The 9,512-nt window shown below is 48.2% G+C and overlaps 1 long non-coding RNA gene across 1 annotated transcript; it reads right to left on the bottom strand.

Moving 5' to 3' along the window:
• Window positions 1-260: 260 nt before the first annotated feature.
• Window positions 261-3,252, bottom strand: LOC112645801 (uncharacterized). Its single transcript, XR_003127260.2, has 3 exons — window positions 3,188-3,252; window positions 2,953-3,089; window positions 261-684 (listed from the first exon to the last, which is right to left on the bottom strand). It is a non-coding gene; the product is annotated as an uncharacterized LOC112645801 (long non-coding RNA).
• Window positions 3,253-9,512: the final 6,260 nt, after the last annotated feature.

The raw sequence follows: 9,512 nt of genomic DNA, 5'->3' as shown, positions 1-9,512 counted from the left end.
CACACAGATGCCAGGGACAGGGACAGGACAGGTAAAGAGTGGGGTGGGGGGGGGGAGGGGGGAGTCGGGGTAGAGCAGAATCCGCGACATGAAAGGTGCTCCTCGTGCAACCTGCGGTTCCCATAGGGTCACCGCTGAAGAGTCCCGTTCCTACTCCCCGCCTTCACTCTCCCCTGGAATTGGTAAGGTGCAGAAAAAAAAAAATCAACATTGTTTATAGCTTGAAAGCAAAGCTTTTACCAAACCAGAGGAAAGTGGGAACTCAGCGCAGCTTTCTGACGGTCTGAGAGAAGACAGCATGGCTCACTGCTTCCAAATTAGATCACAAATTTTCTGGCTGATGGCAGCATCTTAGTGCTCACCCTAAAGGCAAAGATCTGAACAAATTACATTTTAATATCTTAGGTTCATTTATCCCTGCTGAGATCACACAGAAGCAAGGAGAGACCTACGTGGAAATGCAGGAGGCCCAGGGGACTTGGCAGCAGGCCTTACAGGGGACGGGGGAGCTGCTGCAGGGACAGTGAACTTCTCTGCTTCTGCAGCAGACGACGCGGCCTGCTTGATCCATGTCACCGCTGACACAACCCCCTTGGGCAAAGGGCATGGCGCGTTGAAGAGCCCAACTTCGTTTATTGAGATGTTCAGGCAGTGAGGTGCTGCACCCTCGCTTCGGTTTTTCCCCTGCATATATGGAAAAATGCTAGTGTTGGCATGAAGCTCAAATGAGGTGTTTTTGTGGGGATGTAGCACCTTTGGGGGTAAAAGTAGAAGAAGGCAAGATAAGCTATGACCAGACCAGGGCGGATTTTGCATGGCGGCCTCAGGAGTTCCATCTTTATTCAGCAGATGTGGGGAATCTCAGGAGGTTTTGGGGAGCGGAAATGATCAGTGTGGAGGAGGCACGTGTTATACGTGTCGGGGCAGAAAGGAGGCAGGTCACCGAGGACACGCTGTGGGAGTGCTCAAGGCAAGGGACTGGGAGCCCCAGGAAGGGCACTGAGAGTAGGAACGGGGGTAGGGACACTGACGGAAGGGTGGTCACACATGTGCCAGCTTGGCAAGCGCGTGGGCGCAGCTGGTGGAAAGAGGAAGGAATTCGGATACTTTGAAGTTTGAGACTGGGCCAGACTGGTGCTGCTGCTGATAGAGGATCCCGAGGAAGGGAGGGGATGAAGATTCAGGTTTTTTGGATCTTTTTTTAAAAAAAGATTTTACTTGTTTATTCATGAGAGACACAGAGAGATTGAGGCAGAGACCCAGGCAGAGGGAGAAGCAGGCCCCATGCAGGGAGCCCGACGTGGGACTCGATCTCAGGTCTCCAGGATCACGCCCTGGGCTGAAGGCAGGCGCCCAACCGCTGAGCCACCCGGGTGTCTCTAAATGGAAAAATCTTAAGTGTATGAATTGATATTTATGTTTGTTTTAATATGAGAATATGCTTTAATATTAGTTATGGTAAAACAAAATAAATTCTCCCGGATATTACTGTGTGTGCCCTGCGAGGGACCTGAGAGCCCGGGAGAATGAGCACTGGATTCCAACGGAAGGAATGGGGAGTGGGAGAACGGACACGGGAGGATAAGGAGCCTTGGGGACACAGTGGGGATGAAGGGGACTTTGAGGGGAGGAGGAAAGAAGCCTAAGAGGTTGACGGGGAAGTTCAGAGAATCGGTGGTGCTGGTATCACGGGGAGACCTGGATGATGGGCTCCACCCAGTGTTCTGGAGGAGGCTTCAGGAAGGGAGAAGGAGCCTTTGGATCAGGGTCGGGGATGGTGGGGGGAGGAGAAGAGCAAGTGGGGCAGAGGCGTGGGATCAGGTGCTCGTGGTTGACCAGTGAGTGGATCACGAAGGAGCAGAGGAAAGTGAGAATGAGAAGACTTGTGGGTTTGCAGGCAGATGAGGACCAGGCAGTTTCAAGAGAAGGATAAAAATCCCAGTGAGACGAGGCGCCCGGGGGGCTCAGTGGTTGGGCGTCTGCCTTTAGCCCAGGGTGTGACCCCAGGGTCCCGGGATCGAGTCCCGCATGGGGCTCCCTGCAGGGAGCCTGCTTCTCCCCCTGCCTGTGTCTCTGCCTCTCTGTGTTTCTCGTGAATAAATACATATAATCTTCAAAAAAAAAAAAAAAAATCCAAGTGAGAGAGGATTACTCCATTCTAGGGGGAGCAGGAAGGGGTGGAAGGAAAATCCTAAGCCCTGATGAAGTCACGGAGACTAGGTCCTGTTTCTCTCCTTTGTGTCTAGCAGAGCTACAAGGAATTCGGTGGTAAAAAAAAAAATTCTCTGGTTTGTAAAGCTTTGGGGAATCGGAGTTCTATAAAAGGCAGCGGGAAAGGAGTGAGAGGGAAGTAGGGGCCCTGGTGCATGCGGATGGCCCCCCGTGACCTGGAGGGTTGCTCTGGGAGGTGGTCTCCAACAATCTTGAGCTCGAGAGCTGTAATGGAAAGCATGGGTTAGTTGGCGTTTGATGTTCACACTCCGTTCGTCGAGAACACTGGAAGCCACTCGTCTCTACACGCTACACGCCCCCGTGTGCCAGGCCCTTACAGCCACTAGAGGCCCGGGCGTCTGTCTCTTCTGCCAAAACGACCAAAGCAGCCAACGTGCGGCTTCTTCAAGTGGAAGATAACGAGAGGCTCTCGGCAGGCCCCTAGAGGGGCACCTCAGCCGTCACCGCCTGCTCTTACTTGTACCTCTCATCAGACATCAGTGTTAATTATGACTGATTAGGACGAGCTGGATTTGTTGACAGAGTGTCTAATGTAACTAATCAACTCCAATTTTTTTTTCAAAGTTAATTTTGTAAATATATTCCGACGGAAGCACCATGGGGTAAGCACTTTTCTTGTTACAGCTCTTGATCTGTCAAAAATAGAAATGGGGGGTAAACTATCGTATTGCAGTTTCCTTAAGTTGCTGAGGCTTATAGACCCGCCCCCAGAAGTTGTACCTGAGGCCTTGGTGTGTCTGGATCAATGAACCAATTGATGATCTCAGACGACATCTATCTTGGGATCGATTGCTCAAGAATTTCTCTTTTTGAAGCAATGAATTTCATCTAAGGTCACTTTCCTCAAAGTTTCATGTCTAAAAAAAAAAAATGTGAACTCAAATTCATTTGGCTTGGGGGGATTAGATGAGATGTTGGGATGTCGCAATGTCCGTGTTGAAACTTTTGAACTAACCTGGACGTTTCCATATCCACGAAAGCAGAACTACAAGCTCTAACAATAAGTAGCTTTCCCCGGCAAATGTAAACATTCTGAGAATATTCCGATCTGACAAATAGAACATTAGCTTATGTGTAATCTCGGTCTCTTTCTTAGATTCTCCCCAAAGTCACCTTAACAGTTTTCTTGGAGATAGGGTTTCCATTATCACAATTCCGCATCCCTGCCCAAAGGTGCTAGTTGAGTGTGCTTTCCCCTTGGCCGTTCTGAGATTTGGGTGGGTTTTGGTGTGTGTGTGTATGTGTGTGCTCCCCTGAATTGCTGTGATCCCAGTTTTCTATGGCAGGAGATGTAATTTATATTAAAAATGTATATTAAAATATTAATATACTTTATATTATAATATTTATAATTTTTAATATTATATCATAGTATTTTTTAAAATGTATATCAAAGAACATTCAAGGCCTTATTTGCATAGTAGTTCATGTCTCCAAATTCTTACACTTAAAAGGATTTCTCCTGTGTATATATACATTTTTAGGTGAGGGGTCTCCTATACAGAAACCTGACCTCGTGACCCCAAAGGTTATCATGAAAATGCTTATTTTGCATATATTCACAGGACATATAGAAAGGATATGGGATTTCCATATATAAGGGATGGAATATATATAATACATATATAATATAATATATAATCCATCAATAAGGGATTTCCATATATGGGATATTCCACATATAAGGATTTCCATAGTTACATGTTAGAGGTTTGACGAAAGTTGGTAAGAAGCTATGAAATACATGAATTTAACCTTTGCCCATCACCATGTAAATCATTTGGTTTCAGAATGTTTGCCCTGGAATGAGTGAAGGTTTGTATTTTCTTCTTGTCAAAATGCCTGCGAACTGGGAGTGAAACAATGATGTTTGCAAATGTCACTTTAATGCCTGTCTGCGGGATCCCAGGCCGCTGCTTTTATATCCTTAAAACCTTGAAGCCTCTGGATGTAAGGCAGGTAGGAGCAGTACATAAAGGGGCTTTAAAAAGATCCGATGACAGTGTATAGTGATCAGAGAAGGAAAAATGTGAGAATCCATGCCGTTCCTGCCTTGCCACCGGGAAGCAGGTGAATGAGGGAATTATGCCTTTTATTTTGCTATAAAACCATTTCAAGGGCAGCCTGGGTGGCTCAGCGGTTTAGCACCACCTTCAGGCCAGGGCAGGATCCTGGGGTCCGGGGATCGAGTCCTGCGTCGGGCTCCCTGCATGGAGCCTGCTTCCGTCTCTGCCTCTCTCTCTCTCTCTCTCTCTCATAAATAAAATCTTAAAAAAAAAAATTCAAAACAAGCGTCATCGCTGAAGCATTCTTTCCCGACATTGTCTTATGCCTTTTTCCCACTTGCATGTCTACAGCGCGACCGGCTGAGGCTTGAGAAGCGGTTTCTCCCAGGAAGCTGGGAAGCTTTGGGCCCGTGGTGGACCCACCGGGAACACATTCTACCCAATAACTGCTGTTGGTTTCCCATGGTAAATAGGATTGTTGCTCTCAGAACTGCAGGTGATGGAGGAAGGGTTCCCAGCAGGGCAACAACGCCCAGGCAGGGAGTGGACTCAGGAGAGAGCCCCCAGTGTCTCAGTGATGTACAAAAACCAACTAAAAACAAAATAGATTCACTGGCCCAGCTGCTCCTGTTTAGGAAGACTTTGTCTCTCTGAGAGGGGATTAGTGGTCACACCTAAAATGAGGCCTATTTAAAGGATTCCACTTGTTAAAACGATCAGTTAATCATTTAGAAATGACGCACAACAAACGTTCTTAAAGGTCGCTGTGAGTTCTCACGTGATTACAAACCACAGCCAGCCCTTTTCAATCCTATCAGATTTACCCAAAATCTGACCAATGGCTCTTTGGCGATTGGACCAGTGGGTAGACTAGGGAAGACTGTTGTCCCTGATCCCCTACTTTCCTTGAAGAAAGGAAAGTAGGCCCCGAAAAGACACTAAAATAGAGCCAGAAATTTGCATTATTTCCTAGTATTGAATGTAGAGAGCAGGGGAGTCGCTGTTTCGACGGGATCCTATTCCATTTGCACGAGTGGGGGCAGGGAGGTTTGCTGGAGGTGTGTTTGTTGAACGTAGCTGTTGGAGTCTTTGGCTTACACACTTCATTTCGTAGCTGTCACGTTGTCTCGTGGGAATGTTGTCTTTCCAGTACTTTGCAAGAATATGTGTGTTCATCATTTTGCTGGATCTCCTTGGAGGGATGAAAGGAGCACGCACGATCAGCGTGTTGCACGGAGGCTCTTAACCCCGTAGGACCGGAGCACTAAACAACCTGTTCAGACGTGGTCTGCGGCCCAGTAGTTTACGTTACAGACTGCTTTAAAACTCTGGGCAGACGTACCTCTGTATCTACCTCCGTCTCCAGATGATCCACATCGTCCGCAGGTATTTTATATCATTATTTTTTTCCTTTTTTTTTAAAAAAAGATTTTTAAAATTTATTTATTTATCCATGAGAGACACAGAGAGGCAGAGACACAGGCAGAGGGAGGAGCAGGCTCCATGCAGGGAGCCCGACGTGGGACTCGATCCCGGGACCCCGGGGTCACGCCCTAGGCCAAAGGCAGATGCTCAACCGCTGAGCCCTCCAGGTGGCCCTACATCATTATTTTTTTAAAGATATAAATGCTAAAGAATTAAAAGGCAGAACAAACGCAGCTCCGCGTCTTTTGTTTACAGATAAGCTTTTGCAGAAGTTCTGTATTTTCTCCCCTTCCTTGTATTTACAGTCTGTGCTCTACTTAATTACCCCAAATATTCATGAGTTAGAACACTAGGTGCCTGTCCTACAGTTACTGGTGAAGTGCATTGGTTATGCAAATTGTTATAGGGAACCATCACTCATAAGCTATTTATATTCGTTTTAATAGGGGATGAGGCACCCTGTCTCGTCTCCTATAAATTCCTCTTTACAATCTATCAAATACAGAGAGATGCTCGGAATTAAATAAATGTGCTACTAATATTAGTGAATGATGCTTGAAATATGTCAGAGATTTTTGGACATTTATAATCACATTCTCCCAATCGCTCTGGGAATTGGCAACAAGGATGAGTGATAGGTGGTGCTTCGGACGGGTTGTCTCCCCGGCTTCCCGTCCCGCTCAGACAGACGACTTTATGCGGAGGCATGGGGTCGGCAAGCGGAGAAGAGAAGCCTTAGAGAGAAGGCAAACATCGGGGCGCCTGGGTGGCTCCGCCAGGGAGGTGTCCGACTCTTGGTTTCAGCCCGGGGCACGATGGTCTGGGTCATGGGATCTGGCCCCTCGTGGGACTCCATGCTCGGTGCGGAGTTTGCGTGAAGACCCTCTTCCTCTGCCCGTGGTGTGACGGGCACTGGCTGTGATGCACACCTGATGAGGCCCTGAGCTCTACACCTGAAACTCATGGTGAACTATGTTGGCTAAGTAAATTTAAACTAAAAAAAAAAAAATAAAAGAAAATAATTTTCTCCCTCTGCCCCTCCCTTCACTCACGGGCTCTCTCTGTCTTTCTAAAATACATAATTTTTTTTTTTAAAGGAAGGCAAATATCCAAGAGAGAATGAAGGGAGCAGTCATTCCTTCATTCGTCTGATGTTTGCCGATGGTCACATCGTCCGCGGGGGACGTGGAGAAGTCGTGGTGCCTACTTGCAAGATTCCGAGACTGCGGTGGCGAGTCAGAGGTGTGAGGAAACGAGCACTTTTTGCCGTTGCCACCTGACCTTACCTCTTGCCACAGAGAGCACGTTCCTTGTCTTAATCGTCCCCCTGTAAGGACGCGCCTCGGCTTATTCCCAGGCCCTTGGCTGCGTGGCTTTCCCGCAGCTCTTCTGTGTGGGACTTGTTTTCCTCCAGACGTGGAGAAGGACCATCTGGCCAAGTGCGTGGCATCTACAGTCACCGCGTACGACCTTCTTTGTTTCTGTCCATTTGGGGCCGCAGCTCAGGAGCACCTGATCCCGTGAGAGGGAAGGACGTCTTCCCTGAACACCGACCCCCCTCAATCTGCCACCAGCCACCGATGCTGGTAGTGACGGCCTCTAAGGCCACAAGTCTCCTGGGGTTACTCATGGCAGCTCTCACTGGCCTTACGCATGGATTTTTACATCTTCTTGCACTTGGCCTTGCACACAGGAAGTGGTTTTTATTATTTTTTTCACTGAATAAATGAGGCTGAAGTTGGTTCCTGCGGAGCTTAGGGGTACACAGTCTACACAAAACCAGAGACAGGTTTGGATTGGACCGGCCCCCTCCCTGCCTCGCCCCCAACACAGGCACCGTGGTCCTCAGCCAAGGACCTGGCTCCATCCTATCGTTTTGGTCCATTTTATGTCTTAAAATATTTGTGTTTTATGGAGGAATCTTTTAGAGGTAGATGTAAGTACTGGAGCTTCAGTGGATAAGCCCGTAACTGGAAACGCGCCCTTTAGGTCAGGGCTTCTCACTGGCTGGGGGCTCGCTGGGTTGTGAGGCGGGACCTATAAAGCAATAGAGTGTGTGACGTTTGCTTTATATGTGAGCAAATTTATGACCACACGGACTGTATTTCTGACAAAATGAAACTATGTGAACACTAGACCGTTGGTGGGATAGTTAATATTTTTCGTTCAAGCAGTAATGTGGACTGTTTTCAGGGCGGCCGCCTTCCTTCCAAACGCATGAAGACGTCAGCTTTGTAGGAGAGACGGGGAGCCAGAGAGGGGGTAGCGAGGAGGCCGTGTTCACAGGTTCAAGTTTATTTTCTCTAATGGCAACATGTATGGAACTGTTTTTCTTTAAGTAGCACTAAAAAAGGAAAACAGGTTTTCAAGTCAAACATACCTTGGATTAGGTCCAAACTCTGTCATTCCTGGCTGGGTGATCCCGGTGAAATAACCGTGTCTTGTGTTTTACTTACCTGTAATTTAGGAGTAAAAATGCACTTCCTGTAAGATGGCTTGAGTTTCACATTAAATCGTGTATGTCCAGTGCTTCGCCCAGTTGTGCTACAGGCAGGGGGAGTAGACGTTGGGAAGGTGAGCAGGAGCAGCCCTAACTGAGCTAGACGTTGCGTGAGCGATAGGCTGTTTTTGTGGACGATACGTTGCTATTTGCCGAGCACCCTTTAGGTGTATCGGCCTCTCGGCTGAGCACCGGGGCCACGGGAATGTCGACCCCCTGCCGCTGCCGTCAAGGAAGTCAGTCCACCAAGAGGTCAAGCCCCTACACCAGTGTTGCAGGGTCACATGACAGGCTGATGTGGTGGGACACGGCAGGTGTCATGAGAGTGTGAGGAGGCCCCGCCAGGAGAGCTTCCCGGGGGCAGGGACCCTTGAGCTGACTATGGGAAAACAAGCATCAATCACTTGAATTTATTCAATAGGGGGTGAGAAAGGGAGGAGCTGGGTACATGCCAGTGGGATCCAAGCTCCTATCCGGTCTCTTTATTCGGTAGTTACACGGATTGAAGCGTTTCCCTTTTTTATGGAGTTTCTGCATTTTCCTTCACCTCTCCCTACCGGCCCAGGAACATCTAAAGGTGGGGGGCGATCGATCGCGAGGTGTCGCACCGTTGTAGGCGTGTGTTCCGAAGGGTTCCGAAGGGCCTCGCGGGGGAGACAGTGGCGAACGGGGGAGGCTGGCTGCTGTTCTTCTCGTAGCAGGTGCAAGGAGGAGGGCAGGGCAGCCTGGCCACGGTGACACCACTGCCGTACGTAGGCGCGTGGTACCTGGCATTGATCGTGGTGTGCCTCGTGCTCCTGCGGGTCAGCGGGAGGGCAGCTGGGACAGCAAGACGGCCACCAGAACAGCATTACGAAGGCCCCCTCGGGCCCAGTTCCGGATCCCGGTGGTCCCCACCTCTTTCCAAACCACCCTCTTCCAACACCTCTTGGCAATTCTATTTTTCTGGGAAACCCACTTGCATCAAAGATAACTGTTGTTTCTGTTACCGGGATGCAAATCATTCCTGGGCATTCCTGGGTCGGTGGGATCTGTGCGGCTTGCAGTTACCAGAATTATGCAAACAGCCTCTTTTTAAGATTTCCTTAGAGTATGTGCTGCAGAGGGAGACGAAAACGCTTCGTGGAAATTGGACATTAAAATTGTCTTGAAAATACATTTATAATTGCACATAAAACAATGTGCATGTGAGCTGTGTGGCTTTATTTTTAATTATCTGTTTTTTAGTAAACATTCCGCTAAGACTTCGAGAAATAAAATCCCAGGGCCTCGTAAATGAATAAATAAAATATGAAGCGTAATAAAATCAGATGATATAATGCACATGAAAAATGGGACAAGAGGAATAT

The sequence above is a fragment of the Canis lupus genome, chromosome 34 (assembly GCF_003254725.2).
Source record: "Canis lupus dingo isolate Sandy chromosome 34, ASM325472v2, whole genome shotgun sequence".
NCBI classification, from domain to species: domain Eukaryota; kingdom Metazoa; phylum Chordata; class Mammalia; order Carnivora; family Canidae; genus Canis; species Canis lupus.
Note: the sequence above shows the minus strand (reverse complement) of the source record. Positions and strands in the feature narration are given on the sequence as shown.